At 35.2% G+C, this 21141-nt stretch overlaps 1 protein-coding gene and 1 pseudogene across 2 annotated transcripts in view; both read left to right on the top strand.

Annotated features, from left to right (window-relative positions):
• Positions 1 to 21141, top strand: part of Cdh12 (cadherin 12) — a 1114520-nt gene that overhangs the window by 565755 nt on the left and 527624 nt on the right. The gene's annotated exons all lie outside the window — the stretch shown is intronic.
• Positions 475 to 768, top strand: LOC110311010 (large ribosomal subunit protein eL37-like; annotated as a pseudogene).

The raw sequence follows: 21141 nt of genomic DNA, 5'->3' as shown, positions 1-21141 counted from the left end.
ATTAATTGTCATTGTTCTATGAGTAGGTAGGTCTGAATAAATACCAGGTAAAATAGATACTGTATTCTTCACATGACAATTTCTGCTTTATTTAATCTAGAATGTTTTATTTCCTACTCTATCTCCTGTTAGCAAGCTATACTAACAATTTTAATTTTATGGTGATCTACAAGGACTACTTGAAACAACAAATAACAAGATCAAGAATGATTTTATATATGCTTTCTCTAAACAAATATATGAATTAAAGGCTAAGAAAAAATAAATGTGTGTATTTTAGAACCCATCTTAGCCTGAATAGTTTGTGTCCAGCTCAGTATGAAGCCTGAAGCAATTAATTAAAGTTGTAATAAATAATATATGAAGCCACAATATAAAAAAATCATCAGTTACAAGCATATATATGTACATATATATATATATATATATATATATATGCATTGATATATATGATTGTAAAACTTGAGAAGCAAGATGACAAAAGGAAAGTCATCCTTTAGGAAGCATTGAAATACAATGCACACACCGTGCCACCGCCTTACCTCCAAGGCTTACCACCTTCTGAAGTCGACCTGTGGCAAATGTGGTTATCCTGCCAAACACAAGTGAAAGTATAACTGGAGTGCCAAGGTTAAGCAAGGAAACACTACTGGGACTGGTTGGCTGAGACACCTAATGATTGTCTATTGTAGATTCAGATATGGATTCCATGAAGGGATAACACCTAAACCCAAGAGGGCAGCTGTTGCAACATCCAGTTCATCTTGAGGATTTCAATCAGTCATAAAATAAATGTTCTGGTATATACATGTTTTACAATATCCTGTTTTGCAGTAAAGTTGATAAACAAATTCTAGAATTTATCAAATGGCAAATGTTTTCTGTAAAAATCATGAATTTAAAATAAATGTAGTACTACATTACAAGCTATTGTATTCTAACTATTTAACAGAATAATAAAAAAAGAAAGAAAGAAAACTGTCAGGCTCAATTGCAAAGTATAGTCCATTTTCTTCCTTACAATACCATAAGGTATTTGGTGGCATTATTTTGAACTTAAATAGATTTAAAAGTTAGACACAAAGGTTAACTTTTGCAAGACATATATCTGACTACATTTTATAAATGCAGTCACTTACCCTGTCTTTTCTATATTTTGAAGAAGAGTACTGATCACCTTTAGGGTCTTTCATTACTAATATCTGTACATTTTCAATTATTAATTTGGTAGATTTTTGATCTAAGAATCCTCAATTTGGTTAACTTCAAAGTTTACCTTAGTACAGCATGAATTAATTAAAATTGAACAGTTTGTTCTCAAAGGCAAATATCTTTAAAAATGCATGAGTGCTGGGGGGGGGGGAAGAAAATTCCTTTGAATGTCTTAAATTTCCTAAACATCAAGGCATATTTTGAAAAAAAAAACTAAATATATATTATATGTGTCCAGTGTATATTTATAAAATAGCCCTGATAGGTCCATTATACCACTTCAGACTTAAGCACAGGATATAGTTCCATTAGATTTTGCAAGATAAAGCAACATTAGAAATTCAGATATCTTGTTTTTCATCAAAATTTCCATCATTCCATGTTACCAATGAAAACTCTGAAGCCAGATGCTGCGGTGAAAGCCTGCTGTCACAGACAGGCAGCAAAAGCACCCAGCTGATCTTTCTCTTTAGCTGAAATCCCAAAGGGGACAGGAAGTTCTCCTCCTCCATGCGAGCTCAAAAACTGCTCACATTGAAATTCCTTCCCTTCTACTTCCTCTTTGTGTCTCTATCTTCCAGACTTTCTCTTCCTCTCTGTTTTTTTTTTTTTTCCCCTCCTATGTACACTCCTTGTCAACTGCTTGCTTGCTCTACCTCTTGACTATGCGGTTGACTTTGTTTAATCCTTTTTACAATGAACATAAAGGTTTTCGATAAAAGTTTTGCGCTATGGCTAAGCCAAATCACCACCAAAAACAGCTTTGTCCAGTGAATAACATAGTCTCTGGAGTCCCAGTGTGATCAAATACTCTGCAACACAGGTGCATTGTATGCAGTTTGTCTATTACTAGAATTATGACTAATGCAATTTTAACCTTTTTCAAAAGGTTGAGTCTGCAGAAATGTTTTGTTTCACCAGAATTATTTTAATATAATCCCAGACATTATAGAAAATGGGTCTATAAACACTGTGTGGTACAGCATAATAATTTGATATTGTTTTCATTTTTAATTTTCAGCATGTCTCATTTTATTTTGGGCATTCATTATAAACGTTAAAAATCCATTCATTCTGCTGGCCCTCATCACATGATTTTTAAAGTAAATTTTAATTTTTTTATTCACTTTGCAATCCTATCACTGCTTCCCTTTTTCCCTCTCACAAGCCTTCACCCATCTTCCCCTTCCCTTCTCCTCTAAGAGGACGTCACACGATTTTCACGTGATAAAATTTCGTCAAAGTTTAGTTCCAAAGTTACCTTGCATTTTTGTGACCTAGGTTCGTATGTAGACATGGGCTATTTCAATCCTATGATTTCAGGGTAATGAAAATACGAATATTGGGGTTCAAAATTCATCTCTCAAAGCACACAAACACTGATCTCAGTCAGACAAGGATCGTTTATTGAGCATTTGTCCCAAGACTGATCAATCTGAGCCACAGATCAGACTCAGAAGCTGACAGAGGCCACGAACCAGAATCCTACAGAGCTTTTGAGCCTGGAATCCACAAACATCTGTGCTAAGTTACTTCACCAATCAGGATTTAGACATAGAGTACTGACTTAAGAACATGTCTTTGCTGTACATTTTTCCTCTCTTCATTGGTTGAAATATTCAACTGTGGCACAATACTTGCTTTGCCTAACGTTCATTTCTTTCCTTGCCAACCAGAATTTGACAAAAAAAAAAAAAAAAAAAGCAATTCCAAGGGAGGTTCTGGGAACTCAAAAATTATATTCAACCCTTACTCAACATGGAAGTCTATTCCGAATGGCTTCTTATATTGGTGCAGGAATCTCTCTTATATTGAGGTCCATCAGAGAGCCAGCTAATTGTGGCTAACTACACAAAGCAGTTCTAATTGAATTATGTTCTGATTGGTTTCCAAGAACACCAAAGTGTAGATCATAACAGAATATACAATCAGCTCGGGCATGAGAAAGTTTCTAGTAACACTAGTAAAAGCATATGAAAGTTTCCTCGTGACAGTTATAACAGCATAAAATAGCAGGCTAAGCAGGCAACAATTTCCCAGGCCTTAACAGTTAGAAAGAAAGGAGATCTATAACTACTAAGGGATGAACAAAGTATAATGTAGCAAAGTAGGGTTTGTTTTGTGTGTGTGTGTGTGTGTGTGTGTGTGTGTGTGTCTGTGTATGTGCAGTTTCATGCAGACAGATCCAGACTGGGAAACAAACTAAAGATTGTGAAAATTAAAAATATAACAAACCAATGTCTTCTGAGGCTTTAGAGTGTAAGGCAGGGAAAAAACCTGAATGAGGACATTCTGTAAATGGTATAGACAATAATAACATGGCTCACACTTCTGTAAATACCAAGAACTTGTGTAAATACCATAGGCAATGATAGTATGGCTCACCCATCTTTCTACAGTATAGTCTCATTTCAAGTGTATTCTGAGCTAGGCATCTTTATGGAATGAATTATTCTCTTTTTAATAAATTTAGAGGTGACATTGAAAATGGATTACCAATTTTTGGATCAATATAGCTGCTCATAGGTAGCAGAAAATTATTTTAGTGGGAAGCAAAATTGTCACAGTTTAAATTTATTTTACTTTAACTTAAAAGCATCCTTTACTGAGAAAAATATATCACAATAAATAGAAAAAACTTTAGCACGTAAAACAGTGCCTATACCAATACTATAAGTAAAATTTATTTTATATTAAAAATAATTTTTCATACAATATATTCTTATTGTTGTTTTTGTTCTCCTTCATCCTCCTACTCCTTACTTACCTGCCCATATTCACATTCTTTTATTAGAATACATAGACATGTAAAATAATAATAGTAATGTCATATAAAATGAACACAAACAAACCAGATTAGGACAAAATAAATAAACAGAAAAGAAAATTCAAAGGAGCACATAAAGAAACAGAGGAACACATGCTCACCCACACAGAAATGTCATAAAAACAGAACCAGAAACCATAATGTATATGCAAAGGACCTGCCTCAACCCTCATAACATCTCCTACTGTTAGAGTTTATAATAAATTAACTGTGTTAGATATGTAGTGTCAGTGTGTATTTAATGTAAACATTATTATAAGATTATGGCACGAAGCTAAACTACTATACTGTCAAGCTTTCTGTTTGTAGCACGTTTTTTTATATTTATTTTCTTTTGCTTTTCTAATACATATATATATATATATATATATATATATATATATATATATATATATATGTATGTATATGCCTAACTGGACATTTTGTACGAATTTCTCAAATTCATAAAATTTTGGAAATATACATACATATAGATAGATAGATAGATGGATAGATAGATAGATAGATAGAAATATATACTTGCACTTAAATGAGTCTAGTGATATTGTCAAAATGTTTGATGTGTGTTATGCATAATACCAGAAACCACACAGAACAGTGCCTCATTAATGCATAATGTTCTATGTTGGTTAAGGTACTTGGAATCCTAAAAAGTTAAAAAAAATTGTTGTACATAAATAAACATGTAGCATTCCTCCAATTAATTTTTGGCTATCTTAAAGTAAGATATTGTCAATGTAATAAAAATATGCCTCACTTTTCTCAGATGTATATTAATGCAAGTTGAAATAGGTATGATTGGTTGAAGACTGAATGACAGAATGAAATTTTGTTTCTATACCACTACTTGGTATGTAGTAAAGTCTAAAGAAGATTGAAATCATTTCGACTAATCACATGCCCAAGCAAGTCAGTAGTCCACCATTTCCTTTTCCTTAAAAATAATGACAATTTTTAATTTCAAATTTTTCAAGGTCCAGAAAAATAAATTTCAAGGTCCCAAGTTAAAACACAAAAGTAATTGTCATATTCTGAATGTATTCATTACTGATTAACTAATTTTCTTTGCAATAATTTTAGTTTTCAATATGTGCACACACACACGCACACGTGCACATTCACACAGACATTCATGTACCACACACACAAATACACATACACAAAGCCTCCTTATATATGTATAGGGTAAGCAGTAATATACACATATCACTAATTAATTTATAGCAAAACTGATAACAAAAATATGGGACAAATTAAAATGCAGAAGTATTTTCTGGTAATAAGATACTCTTTAATTTGAATTTTGTGCTAGATGCTATTTTAGTCACATATAATTTTTACTTCTTCAATGATAGATCATTGACTAAATATAATGTCATAGACTATCTTTTTTAAAAATTTGTACAGACTTAAATTTAGGAAGTAGACTCAACCTAGATACTAGGTCATGATATCTAATGGCATTGCAATCATAACAACTCTGTCACAGTAATTCACTTTTAAAAGTACAACTGGAAAACTAAAGATGGCATTAAGAGGAAATATACAATTTGTGCTGTCCTATGACATATGCATATTAAATATACATGTTTTAAAAAACAAACACCAATGTCAATAAATATGTGCAGATATTAACATCTGTTAAATTGCGCTATTTATGAAGAGATTTCCGTTTTAATGAGTCTCCTGATAAAAATTAGAAAGTCATTCATAACCTGAAAATACAGAAGTTAGATATCAGAGAGCTTTTCTTCAGAGCTGACATTGCAACATCATGAGATTCCTCAAGGCCCAGCCACTGAACCCAAGTGTCTTCAGGAAGCAGTAAACACTGTCATTTCTATCAGGACACTATCTGAATGCACTTTCAAACAATGTATCCAAAAAGCCAGAGCTTGTGAAACTCAGTTCCTCTGGAGCTGCCTGCATTTTTATGTATCACCTTCAGGTGCTTTCATTCCAAATAGTTGAAATTCCTGAGAAGGCCTATTAATGAATATTTTTCTACTTCTGCCTAGTGGTGGTCTAACTGGAATGGTAACTTTTTGACTGAAACTTTGTTTCTTACCAAAAATAAATACAATAAAATAAAAAATGTAGCAAAAGTATGCTTCACTAAAGAATCTGAGAGAATAGAATTAGAAATGAGACAACATGATCAAAAGTGTATCTCTCTCTCTCTCTCTCTCTGTGTGTGTGTGTGTGTGTGTAAGAAGGAAGGGCACAATTGATATCTGAGGGAAGAAAGATTTTTCAAAAAAGGAAGGAGGGTTAAGAAAATGTAATAGAACTGGTAAACTGTAAAATACTTGACATACGAGTATACAGGAAATTTCAGATTCCCAACACACACACACACACACTCACACAGATGCTAGGTAGTTATGGGGGGTTGGTAGGTAGTTATGGGGGGTTGGTAGGTAGTTATGGGGGGTTGGTAGGTAGTTATGGGGGGTTGGTAGGTAGTTATGGGGGGTTGGTAGGTAGTTATGGGGGGTTGGTAGGTAGTTATGGGGGGTTGGTAGGTAGTTATGGGGGGTTGGTAGGTAGTTATGGGGGTTTTCTGAAATCCAAGAGCTTGAAAAAGAGAGGAAAAAGTACTCTGAATCAAGGTGGATAGTTAAGACGAGTTCAATTACAGTCACTTAGGTCTGGCTTCAAATAAGAGACACTCCCTCAAAATATAACACTAAGAGTGATTGAGAAAGACCCTAAAAGACAGCTTTTGGCATCCACGTTTATGTTCATATGCATGCACAGGTACATACACATGGAAACACTCATGCGCACCCCTACACACATACTACTCACACACACACACACACACACACACAAACTTGTGAAATGTTGGGAGGAGAGATAGTGTGAATAGTGAAAATCTGAATACATGAAGCAGGAGGCAAAATAGAAGTCATTTTTAGCTCAAATACTCCATTTTTAGCTCAAATGTTTATTAATTGCTTCTTGGTTTACTCTGGATATTGAACTTATATATTGAAAAGTCAACCTTACTTATCTTAAAATATTTACCTTAGTGTAATTTTTTAAATGACATTGATTTATAATTATAAACTGAAATGATCTCCTGTTACTACATCAGAGTGCGTAACTGATTAATGCATTAAGCAAACTCAATATATCATTCTTAAGAAAATAATTAGTTTTGCTCTACTTTTACTTATGGTTTGGATATTGCCAGACTTTGAAGTTGGTATTCATCCCCAACAGCTAACTAGACAGTTTATAAAATACTTTACTCCCGTGAAATATTATTCTAATGTGAAAATCACATGAAATCATAAGTAATATCAGTAAGTATAAAATTTTTACTTTCGATAAAAATCTTGTCAGAAGGAAGTTCATTGTCCATGAGAGCTTCTCATAAAGACAAATTTAAAATAATAAATATTATCTTGGAAAAGAAGCAATTATATGATGCTTTAATAATGAGGAACAGAAAAGAAGAAAAAAGAAGCATAAGAAATACTCCATATAACAGAATTCAGAATTATTGAAAGTAAATGGTCTTGACTAAGACAATAGGAGGGATTAAAGTCCATATGGCTGCCACTGAAAGAAGCAGGGCTGTAAAGATTTGAGGGACTGCTCAGTAACACAGGCTCTTTTTTTTTTTTTTCAACCAAAGAATATTTGAGATCATGACTTGTAACTACAATAATGCTATAGATATATTACCAGGAATGATTTGTTCTACTCATAGATAACTATTTTTTTCATGTTTTCTGTTTTTCATTCAAATATATTTGACGTTGAAACACCACTAATTGGTGCACTTATGAATAGTTGAAGTATTTTTGTTGTGTCTATTTCCTGTTCGTGTTTTATTTTAGAAGTTCTATCACTGGTTTGAGGATATAGTCTGAGAACCCAAAAATGATTGTCATATATCAATGTTTTTTACAGAAAGAATGTTTGGTTATAAGAAATGTCAACTCTATTTATTTATGTTATATTTTCCAAAATAAACCATACACTAATGATGTTTTGATCTTAAGAAAAACATGTTCTTTAAAGCTAAAATTATATTTGAAATATTTTTGGATAAAAAAGCTTAACCTACCTAATACACTTTATTAACTGTAATATTTGGGATTATATCTGAAGACATTTTTAAACACAAGGAAATGTAAGTACATTTGTTTTTTTGTTACATACAGCATTTTGGATTACATAGAGCTCTTCTTCAAACACTCTGATAGGTACATTTCTTCAATGACTAGAGATAAAATTTCTAATAAGATCATTGCATTAAATTGTCAACACCCATCACTGTGTATTCTGACCAAAGCAGTTTCTGTAAAAGTACTTTTTTCTACAGGTATAATTGTCATCTTGGAGTCTTACAGATGAATAAGTTCACATGTTCTAGCTCTTTCTGATTACTGGCTAGCTGGTTCTGAAGAAGTATTAAAAAAGTATAGCAAAGTAAAAACAAAATTTGAGGCTTTTGGGCCCAGGCTTGGGAGTGTGGCTTTTGTGGCTTAGTGCTCCAGGTGCTGGTCATAAAACAGATAGCAACATTCCTCCACCCACCCGCTTCCTGGGTTCAATTCAAAGAATGGCACCCTGTCTATTACTGGAACCTGCAATGCAAATGTGCTATCTTTAGGGGCTCTTAGATTGTTAGGGGCTCTTGCTCTTAGAAACTGTCTTGAGATAACCTGACACTTGTGACTTTATACTTCCTTGTGACTCTTAACTGGTATTTTTGGTATTTTCCAACAACGCCCTCCCCACCTCCATGAGTTGTGGTTTCTTCCTTTAAATACCCCCTTACTCAGCTGTGTCTTAGTTAGAATTTCATTGCTATGAAGTGACACCAGAACCAAAGCAACTCTTATGAGACAACACTTAATTGGGACTGGTTTACAGGTTCAGAGCCTCAGTTTGTTATTATCAAGATGGGAACACTGCATCATCAAGGCTGGTATGGAACTGGAAAAGCTGAGAGTTCTACATCTTGTTCCAAAGACAAACAGAAGAAAACTAACTCCTCAGACAGCTAAAAAAAGGATCTCAAAGGCCACCCTAATAGTGACACACTTCCTCCAACAAGACTACACCTACTCCAACAAGGTCACTAGTCTTAATAATGCCAATTCTGGCCCAAGCATATTCAAATACCACTCTTGCACCCACAGGCTTCTTTAAACACATGTGTCCATGGGGCCATAATTAGTCATAGCATAATACAAAATACATTTAGTCCAACTTCAAAGTCCACATAGTATATCACAGTCTCAACGGTTATCTTAAAAATTTTCAAGACCTACTTTTAATATGGGTTCTTAAATGCTGTGACTTCCCATTGTAGGCCACCAAAAGCAGAGGTATTGGAAAAGAAAGATTAGTAAGATGCAGGGGAAGTAGACCTGTATAGAATTTGTTCTTTGGAGCTGATCTAATCTGGGTTCTCAGGAAATCAGCAGTTCAGTTTACAGAAGTCAGCCATGGCAGTTTGATGCACTTGCAAATATTTCACATACATACCAGCAGTCTCGTTCAGTAGTGTCTGGATAGCAAACATGAATCAGCAGCACTGGCATGATCTATTAGAAATAGCCAGGCCTTGCCAAATTGGCACAAGTCAACAGGAGCAACTACAAATAGGAGAGAAACCAGAAGTTCTCTGCCATGCCTCAAGGAAGTAAAGATCAGTGAATACAGTTGACCAAGAAGCATTGCAAAGCTAACTATGTAAGCAAGTCTCTGTCACTGTTTTCAGAGTCCTGTTTATACTCCCTCCAAATATCATCTGTCCTCCACAGGTCTTCAATCACCTCAGGTCTTCCCTCAGCATGTGAGTCTATCTTAGCAAAACTCCAAGTGAAACTGTATCAGCTGACATTACTCTGCCAATTAGCTAGAGTCTGCAGAAGTGGAAAGAAGCCACCGGAATGCCATCTGAAGATATTAGGTACATTTCTCTTTATGGAGTCACCATAAATGGAGCTTAGATAAGCTATGTAAGGTGAACCAATACATGCATGTCATTAGCAAAGAAACCTTCATCACATGCCCTTTCACGTGCTTTTTTTAGCGAACAATCCTTTCACTTCTGTCTGCTTCAGGGAAGCTCCTTCACATATCTGCCCCAGCAAAACATCATCCAGAACAACTGATTTTTGAAAGAAACCATAATTTCCACTTCACTCAACAATGTTTAAAAATCCAAAGTTCAAAGTCTTCTGAGATTCATCCAATTGCTTAACTGTAATCCCCTATAAATTCAAAATCAAGAAGCAGATCACATACCTCAAACATCGAAGAATCTATATTACCATTCAACAATGATGTAGTGAGGAATACTGGAAAACAGCAAGATGAATAACTATCTCAGGAAACTCCAAACTCCATGTCTCATGTTAAAGGGCTCTTCAGATCTTCAACTCTTTTCTGCCTTGTTGTCTATAACACACTTCTTTCTCTTGGGCTGGTTCCATTAGCTGTTAGCAGCTCTTCTCATCAGGTATCCCATGGCACTTTCATCTCTAACATTTTGGCCTATCCAAGGCTCCTTCAGCTTTCCATCTCTTCTTCCAATGTCTCAGATACACCAATGATCTTCTGAGCTCCTCCAAAGAGCTTGAGTCACATCTCAGCTCTGCCATCTATAACACTCCAGGATCTGGATGAATCCATTCTACTGCTGTTGCTGATGCTGGCAGTCATCTTATGGTATTGGCATCTCTAATACACTGGGGTTTCTCATTGCAATTAGGATTTACCAATAGCCTCTCATAGGCTCCTTTTAGGATGCCAGGCCTCAAATTCTTTGCATGACCACTTCAGTCCAGGGCAGTCAATTGCAACTGAGGCTGTACTTTCACCAATGGCCTTCTCTGATCACTCTGCCTTCCCAATGCCAAGCTTCTTCAGTTGCTCTCCATGACCCATAATACCTTCAAAACCAGTACCACCCGGGTGGTTCTTACATATTACTAAGTCCAGTTTCAGCATGAGGTACAACCTTGACTAACACTGGGACACAGCTTCTTTGTGGTCTTAGAAAACATTTCCCAGATTTCATCTCAGGCATGCTGTTCACTTCTTAATTACCACTAATTTGTTAGCTCCAGCTAGCCAGCATCAATTGTCCCAGTAGTATCCTTCTACTCTTGATTCTAATACCAAAACCATGTGGCTGAAGCAGTCCGAGATCTGCTGCTTATTAGAGCTGGAACATGGCCCCCTTGTTTTACTCCATCCTCACCAGCTTTCTAACTCCTTCATTGCCTAAGCTTGGCTGTTCTGGAATTTGCTTTGTAGACTGACTTTGAACATAAGGAACTGCATGGCTGTCTCCTGAATACAAATATTGAAAGCTTGTATCACATCTGAACCTAAGCTTTTCTCTACTTGGAACTGGCTCTGTACCAAGCTGAACTTGAACTCAGGGATCTGCTTTTCTCTGTCTCCTGGGATCAAAAGTGTGACCCAGCAGGAAGAGGCCTAAGCTTTTTATGGCCACTACCCCTCAAGATCTGAATCAAAATCCTTCCAGCCTTAACACTGGGCTCACAGTTGTGCTCACTATTTCTGGATTGTAGTTTATTTCATAATAAAAGTCCAAATGAAAACATGAGCCAAGTCTCTTGTTCACCTGCAAAATCATAAACAATAAGGCTCTTAGGTTGGGATCTTGCTTCAAAGTTACCACTCCCTTAATCCGTTTATCTCCTTGAACATAAAATTCAGCTTCATTCTACTTCCTGGTGCCTCTTTATTCTTTGAACCATATGTTTTGTACCTTTTCTTTCAAAGCTTGCTCCTTTTCATCAGAAAGTTCATCATATGAGTGAACTTTAGTAACCACACAGCAGAATTTATACTAGGCTGTTTTGAGACTTCCTTTGTCAAAGAAATTCATGTAAACCTCTTCACCTTAGCCTTAGGCAGACACTTCAGTTAGCCTTGAATCCCTTTCAATCTGTATTCCTTTATTACGTAACACTTATGTTAAGGTGTTTAAATTATTTATTTTTTTATAAATTCCATCAATGAGTTGCAATCCATTTCTCTTTGACTGTTTGTAACATTTAGTGAACTCACCTTTTCTTTCCTTGAAGTACATTATCATCTGACCTTTCTCCTGACTTCCTCTGCCAGAGCCCAAAATTCCATTACTGCTTTCTGTGATGGCTTTTTACACTGGTTTACATGCCACTAAATGCAAGTCTAGCCCTACCATTTTTCTTTTTCTTTCAATTATTTTTTATTAGATATTCACTTCATTTACATTTAAACTTCTACCCCCTTTCCTAGTTTCCTTTCCAAAAGTCCCCATACCCCTGCCCTGTTCCCCAACCCACCCACTCCTCCTTCCTGGCCCTGGCATTCCTCTATACTGGGACATATAATCTTTGTAAGACCAAGGGCCTCTCCTCCAACTGATGGCTGACTAGGCCATCCTCTGCTACATATGCAACTGGGGACACAAGCTCTGGGGGTACTGGTTAGTTAATATTGTTGTTTTTCCTATAGGATTGCAAACCCCTTTAGCTCCTTGAATAATTTCTCTAGCTCCTTCATTGGGGGCCCTGTGTTCCACCCAATAGATGACTGTGAGCATCAACTTCTGTATTTGGAAGACACTGGCATAGCCTCCCAAGAGATAGCTATATCAAGGTCCTGTCAGCAAAATCTTGCTGGTATATGCAATAGTGTCATGCTCTACTATGTTGACAGCAGCCTTACTTATAACAGCCAGAAGCTGGAAATAACCCAGATGTCCCTCAACAGAGGAATGGATACAGAAAATGTGGTACATTTACACAATGGAGTACTACTCAGCTATTAAAAACAATGAATTTATGAAATTCTTAGGTAAATGAATGGATCTGGAGGATATCATCCTTAGTGAGGTAACCCAATCACAAAAGAAGTCACTTGATAGGCACTCACTGATAGTGGATATTAGCCCAGAAACTTAGAATATCCAAGATACAATTTGAAGAACACATGAAACTCAAGGAGGAAGACCAAAGTGTGGATACTTCACTCCTTCATATAATGGGGAACAAAATACCTACCCTTTTTCTAAAAGCAATCAGAGCTTAGTACACCATTGCTTTGATGATGCTCCTGTTTATTGATAGCCCTTAGGACTCATTTTTTAACACTGCTAGTTTATAACTAGGTAATTCTATGATAATTTGTTTTTAAAGATGTATACATCAAAATCTCTTTATTATAAAGTGTTGTTGCCACTTATATTTTGTTATCAATTATATATTGAAGGACTACATTTCATTCTACAAATAAGAATAAAATATTAGATTTAATCAGTCACTTTTAATGAATAACATATATTGAAATTAACACCAAATGTATGTGTGTGTATGTATGTATGTATATATGTATGTATATAATGATTCTAGATCACAGCCTTAGCTGAGCTCTTCAGTCAAAGCAAGCATCAACTTCCCATTATGTGAACATTTAATCATGGCCAGAACTTAGTGAAGAGAGATATACTGTTCCTACCACATATTTTTCATGTAGAAAGTATCTGTTAAATGAATTTTCTCATGTTTTAAGTCAGTGAGTATTTTTCTTGTATTGTCATAACCATACAATAAATTTTCTTCATTATATTTTGTCTTATCTTGAGCAATATAGTGCATAGTCATCTCATATTGCATTCTATTGTTAAAATTTACACAGAGATATTTGGATTTTATAGGTAAAAATTATGCAAATTTTATTCAGTCTTTTTTTTAGAAAATGGTATCTCAAGTGACCCTCCTTTTTTCTTTCTTTCTTTCTTTCTTTCTTTCTTTCTTTCTTTCTTTCTTTCTTTCTTTCTTTCTTTCTTTCTCTCTCTCTCTCTCTCTCTCTCTCTCTCTCTCTCTCTCTCTCTCTCTCTCTCTGCTTCTTTGGTAGATCACCCTCTTTGTAAATGCATTTCATTTGTCAGTACCCTAATATTAAGTCTAGCTCTAACTGGATGATACAGAAATAGAGAATTATTGTAGGTTCAAATTAACAGTCAATGTATCAAAAAAAAAAAAAAGTCATGAAAATGCAATGGATGAAAAGAATACTTTTCGGGTAGGGGGAGGGGCAAAGGCAGTTTTCATAGTTCCTGTTAATTTCCAAGCTTTTATGTAAGATGTCAATAATGAATGAAATATTTTTAGTTTTACATGCATACTTGTCATGCCTTGGGGAAATATTTCTCGATAATTCTATTCAAGAGTTATAATTATATTTTATGATATACCAAAGATTTAACCAACATTTTGTTTCACATTTCCTTAAGGCTCTTGAATATATAGAAATGTTATTCTCAAAAATTTGAGTTAAGGTTCCACATCTGGCTTCATAAACCTCGTATATGCAAAGTTCATCTCTTCCAATTGGTCCTTTCATTACTGTCTTTCTGGAGTCCACTTTTCTCTTGCCTTATCTCCTCATTCCACATAGATGCCTTGAATCAAGCTTTCACATGGCCATTCTACTTTGCTCTCCCTCTCTCCTGTGAGCTTAAACACTCTAAGGATAACTGTGGCAAACCATGATGCTTCCTACCACTGTGACAGGTAACTCACATTGGTCTCAGGAAAAGCCCTCTGGCTCTGACGTTCAGAGCTATTCTATGAATTCAAAATAAATTGTCACTCTAGTCACTGATATATTTGTCATACTTCCACAGTACCAGAAAAATATTGACTGGGCAATCACATTTGTATTGCACCTCATTATTTTCTCTGAATGTACATAGACACATTGCAAAGATATTTTAGATAAGTCTTTACAAATATACATTTCACAAATATAAATTGGTAACCTGTAAAAACAAAAGTTAATTGTCATGAGAACTTATGTAAAATATGATAGCAGATGTCTATATACTATGACAGGCATCTTGAAAATATTCTAAACCCACTTGAAATACTGAAGAAAATTATTTATGCTAATGTTTTAAATTTATTTTCTGGTTAAAAAATGAGCAAAATTCCTTTATAAAATATACAGGATGTTAGTGTACAGAACCAAAGATAGGGATGATAAGTAATACTGAAAATAAATTTAGATACCTTATTCTTTAATACATAAAACTAAAGTATGTTCTTAAAAACAGCTACTCTGCCTAGGCATGGTGGCCCATATCTTTAATCCCAGCATTATGGAGCCAGAGGCAAGGTGAATCTCTGTTATTTCAAGGCCATCCTAGTCTACAAAGCCAGGGCTATACAGAGAAAGTCCTGTTTAGTAAAACTAAACAAAAAACAAAAAACACACAAAAGAAGAAAAAAAAAAAAACAAATTGAACCAAAAACAAAACAAAACTTATCCATTCCTACATATTGATATTTCCTTTTTTATTTTTATCTGTCATCCATTGAGCTTAGCCTAAACTATAGTATGCATATGATCTTGTACATTCACTCCAGTGCAAACAGACCTCTCACCACAACCTCATCCAATGGTCTTCTTGCAAGGTTAAAGGACTACTGAGGCAGCACATGGGTTGTTTGTCATTTACTTAAAATAGTTCTGAAATTATCCTGTACTCATGAAAAGTATTCCTGAGAAGTGTTGGTATTTAGGTTTTACAATATTAATGATTAAAATGATCCAATGTGGGAAAATTGGATATTCCTGGTATTAAAATTATCTGACATACAAAGGTGAACAAAAGTTGCTAGGTTCAGTTGTGTGGAGTTCACATAAAGGTAAATGGCTCAAAATATTGTCAAAACAGTTTTAAATGTATGTCTAGTAACACACCTGTATCCATTGGTTCAGTACTTGCTAGGTTTGGCTGAATATTTTCTCCTGAAAATCTTTCCATAATAAAATATTATACTATATTCTAAAATCTTATGGAAATGTTTTTAACACAATATTATGAATATGGTAAAAGGTTATATTCCAAATTTGGCAAATGTTTTACTCTACATTCATGAAGAATAAATTTGTACTGTGTTTTCATAGACAGAGCAAGGAAATTCTAAAGGCTATGTGGGGCTATATAAGAGTCATATTATACTGAAGATCTATTCTAGGCAAAATGCAGAAATTAGTTTTGGTAAAAGTGAAATAACAAAATATGAAGTTTAATTTCTTTTTTTTTTGATTTATCAAAAGTGACAGACTATTCCTTATTTAAAATAATGATAGATTCAAAATTCATCCTGTATTTGCAAAAGTGTTTTTATCATTTTATCAAATGTAACATATTTGCTTGAAGATGAAATTATAAGGATTTTATTATCATTATTTGTTTTTGTTCTATTTTGTTATAAATGTTTATAATGAAATTTTCAGATGATGTGTAATCATAATTTAGAGTTTCTGTTTCACAGAATATTAAAAAAATGTGAATTAAGTTATAAGAATAGTAAGGATGATATGTCTCAGTGCGAAATATATTTTCTCCAGTGTCTTAGATCAGAAAAGTCATTAACAGCCATTTATAGTCATATCAATTAACACATCTAGTAAATCAAATCGAAAACTTGAGATTTTTAGTTAAATCATACACTTTCAATACACAATTTTGACTTAATAATCAAATTGGTTCTTGCATACCCTGATGTAAAGCAAACCTCAGCATAAGCCCTGTCAGTAGCCATGTCTACCTCTTTTCTGAGTTCTAATTCAAATACAAGTGCATTAAATTGCAATATGGGAACACATGTCAGCCTCCCAGCTGTGAGGTAATCACTGTCACTTCTTGATAATGGATACATGCATTTATATTTGGAGCTCTGGACTTTCCTCACAATGTAAATTTGTGTTCATCACCTTTGCACGCACACACACACACACACATGTTGGAGTTTCATTAACAAAAATAATGCAATTTAGTAGTTCTCACACTCAATTCATTTCTACCCTCTTTTTCAACTCTACTGATGAAATCTAATTTTCTCAAAATCTCCTAATATTGCTCATATCTTATTTTTGAATGTGACACACTGAGTTGAATTAGAGTTCCTTGATAATGTGTGGATGAGAAGTTATTTATTGAAGCCACTGCAATTTGTCAGTGGCTACAGGACTAAAGAAAATGATACCCAGTTCCTCCAAAACAACTGTGTGTAGGTCCTCAGGATAGGAACTAAAAGGTCCCTAGTCATCCATGATAAAATGTTGAAGGACCTAGTCATCAGCAAGTCTTATGAAGAAACCCACAGCTACACTAATGCTATCAGTACATGTGCCATGTCATGACTCATAGACCTTGCTTCACTGGACTTCATCAATCCTATGACCCTTGCATTCTTTCCATCACCCTATTTCACGATGCTACCTGAACTTTGAAGAGGAAGTTGCAGCATCTAATTTAGAGCACAGAACTCAACCATCACTCAACCTGAATACCTTGGGTTGCTAAGCATTAACTTTCTGGACTGTAGTGATAAGCTTCTGTGGTGAATACTTATCTTTTTTTATAACCAGATATATTGGGCAAACAACAGTTAAATATCCCCCCCTTATGACTTATGACCTAATAACTTAGGTCTCTTAACTAAGACTGTAATAGAACCAAGTAGGAGGTCCTTCCTGTGAAGTATAGCTTCAAATGTTTACAGCACGGACCCTGGCTACAGTGGGACCATGAATTCAGATAAGGTTTTCAGAGGCAGATTGGACCCTGGACATAGACATAACCCTAGGTTGCTGCATAGACCATGGATATCTGTAGGACATTTGGTAGTATTATAAGCCATTGACATCAACCCCACCTCAGCTGCATCAAGATCACTTACCCCCACACAGCTGACCCCTGGTGGTATTGTAGCACATAGAAATCAACATGGGTTCAGTCATTGAGGTGACTCCACATGGCCCTGAGTGGCAACATCGGCCATAGACATCAACAGGGACCTCAACCTCACCAGGACCACGGAATCAAATATGGCACTCTGAAGCTCCACAGAACACAGAAATTAGCATGGTCTCCAGTGGTTGCACAGGCCACTCACATTAGCAAGCCCTCCTGAGGCAGCAAAGCCCAGAGACTCAGTCAGCAGCACAGACAATGTACACCTGCATACATAAACCTTGGAGTTCATCATACCTGGGGCAGGAGCATGGAACACAGATATCAATATGGCCTCTGGTGGTATTATAGACTATGGTAGTCCCTTCAGGAGGTCTAGTTCAGAAAGCAAACCATGCCTCATCTTGGGACCCAGTTGTTGCTCAGAGCCTGGGTGATGCCACTGCATGCTGGTGTCTTTGAGGGCTGAGTCTGGGACTACATAAGCTCCAGGCTGCTGCACACCACCCAGTGGAAAAGATTGAGCAATAATGTTTTCCACCATTGGCCTCAGCCCTCTCTCAGTTTGTCATGGCCATAGAATCTCCAGTTCCAGCTCTCTTCATAGATGATGGCTGCTCTGCTCTGTCATCTTTCCTTTTTGTCCATCAAATATTCTTTCACCCTAGTAACAACAACCTCATGAGGCAGAGTGGGTTGCCTTGGGAATTATTTTTCATGTTCACTTTCTACATATGAAATAAACATTAGCATAAACAGTTACTTTTCAAAATGATTGACTGGAAGAATATTGGCTATCCATATCTCACTTCTGTAATAATTTGTTTTACTATCAAAGCTTTATTGTTTTACTTTTCTATCTTTATTTTGTGGGGTGTGTGTGTGTGTGTGTGTGTGTGTGTGTGTGCGTGTACATTGGTTCTGTGCATGCAAATGTTTGTACATGTATGCTCTGCAGGTACATGTGAAAGCCAGAGGAGGATACTGGATAGCTTCCTCTATTGCTGGTTGCCTCACTGATCCAGAAGGTTGACAATTTAGCTACACTGGCTGACCAACAAGTTCTTAAGACTCAACCATCACCACCCCTAAATGCTGAGGTTTCAGGGATACAAGAGCATGCTCATCTTCTTTGTAGATGCAGGGACAAGAGCTGAAGTTCTGCTCGCCTACACGTGCTGTTACTGAGTCATCTCTGATGACAAGTATACATGAATTCTAAACTTTACAAAGCAAGAATTCAAAATGGAGAAGAGAAATGTGTCATCCTGTCCTCTTCCTTATCTGTCATGCCCCAGCTCAACACTGCAATCAGGGGTCACTTCACTTCCTGATGCACATGCTAGGTCTGCACTGGAATGCTCACTATGCTGGCAACTCAGTGCTACCACCAAAACCGTTATGTTTTCCTTGCAGCTAAATGTGATTAACACTATTAAAGTACAGACCCTGCAAACACTACAGTTAGAACACCTAGGCTGCTTCATTGTCTTTGAGATAGTATTTTGATTTTTCCTAAGATGTTATGACCAACGTAATCAGAGTTTAGGTTTAACCTGCGGTTTTTCTGTAGTATATCTTTGATATTATCTGAGCCTATCTTTCATCTTAATGAAAGTCATTGTTATTCAATATTCTGTCTCCAATTGTTTCAGAGCCTCAGTGTTACTTATTAATATAATGATAATTTGTTTAATGATAATACTAGCTTATGGTCATGAATTGATTTGAGAAACATTTTATGCAAATTCTAGTTTTCAATATTACAGTCTTTTGCTGAAGTGTAAATATCAATGTTTCAAAAAAGTTTAAAATTTATCTGAGAATCTCTTCCTCCCCTTTCTTTACAATAAATGCATCTCTAGAGATAGTAATTGGCTTGATGAAGAACTAAAAAATTATCATTTTAAAATTAATGTACATCTTTCTTTGACTAGACAGTTATTAATATACCATACTAATTGCTAGAAATTTTAGAAGATATTAAATGATTCCCCAAATAATATTACTTAAAAGATAGTTAATGGGAAAATATTTCCCTCCCTGCTATTTGAATTTATGTTGTAGTCATTTTGAGAAGAAATGTTTTTAGCATCTTCTTTTATGCTTAAAACAGTGGTATTAATGGGAACCTAAGGCTACTAAAGATTTGGATCATTCCAAAGCTCTCCACTGTCTCAAACGAGTAAGATTGCCATTACCCTGTGATTAGATGACAGTGCATTATAGTAAAGTTCTTACTGTTGTAATTCATCAGTGTTAGAGGGGAGAGTGCAAAACCGCAGCACCCCTCCTCGGAAACAGAGGGTGTTTACGGTTATTTTGATTTTTTTGTATCTGCAGATGTATCTCTACTAATTTCATAGATAAATCAGACAAGACCATACACCAACAATGAAAATGAGTCTCTTTCATCTTTCCTTCTCATTGCTTCTTCTGAGTTAATCTTGTAGGAAGATTCACTAGTTTGAATTTAGGAACTCTAGCATATAGAATACTTAGGCTTCTGTTTTATTCCATTGGGTTCTTATAATTTCTTTAGTTTTGAAAATAGATGGGTTGTTTCATTAATATTATTTCTACTTTTATGAAAAATACTTGATTTATTGTATAGGATAGCTGAGGAGCCGCAGGGGTGCAAACAGACCATGCTTCTTGAATACAAGCACATGTAAACTCTGAGAGTTCAACTCCTCAGTTGGAACATGTGCATATTGCTAGTACTGCTTAGGAGTAAGAATGAACTTTCAACACAGCCTGGGAAAGTGGATCTGCTCCTCAGGAGTAGACATACAGAATCTGGTCAATCCAGGAGTATGCAGGTTCCATACCTGAAATTAGATAAAAAGCTATAAGACATATAGGTGAAGAAAGAAGGTCTGTCATTTGGAAATTATATTAGCGATGATATGGAGGTAAATTTTACTATGCCTCAACTGCATATAGAAGTAAAACCTTAAATTGTCCATTTCCACCAAGTCTAGAAGAATATAGTAGATATAAATGAAAATAAAAGATATAATAAAAAAACCTATATAGAGTTTTCTTTACTATGTCCTTATTATTAATAGTAATTAGTTTTACTATTAATTAACATTTATTTTATGAGAGAGTATTTTACACAGCCCATGTAGGTCTTGAACTTCATTTGAGGGCGGCAAATGTTTTTCCATTTAAATTTTCATAGAGCAAACTGTTTCTGTTAGTTACAACTTAATATATAACTGATGAATATTTATACTCAAAGCTGCAACTCTAAATTTCATTAGTTTATGAGTTAAAGTTTCTATAAGAATTTTGAGGGTAACAAAATTGTACATAAAATTTGAGACTATTTTGACAT

This window comes from Mus caroli, unplaced genomic scaffold (assembly GCF_978045245.1).
Source record: "Mus caroli unplaced genomic scaffold, Mus_caroli_1 scaffold_16, whole genome shotgun sequence".
NCBI lineage: Eukaryota > Metazoa > Chordata > Mammalia > Rodentia > Muridae > Mus > Mus caroli.
Note: the sequence above shows the minus strand (reverse complement) of the source record. Positions and strands in the feature narration are given on the sequence as shown.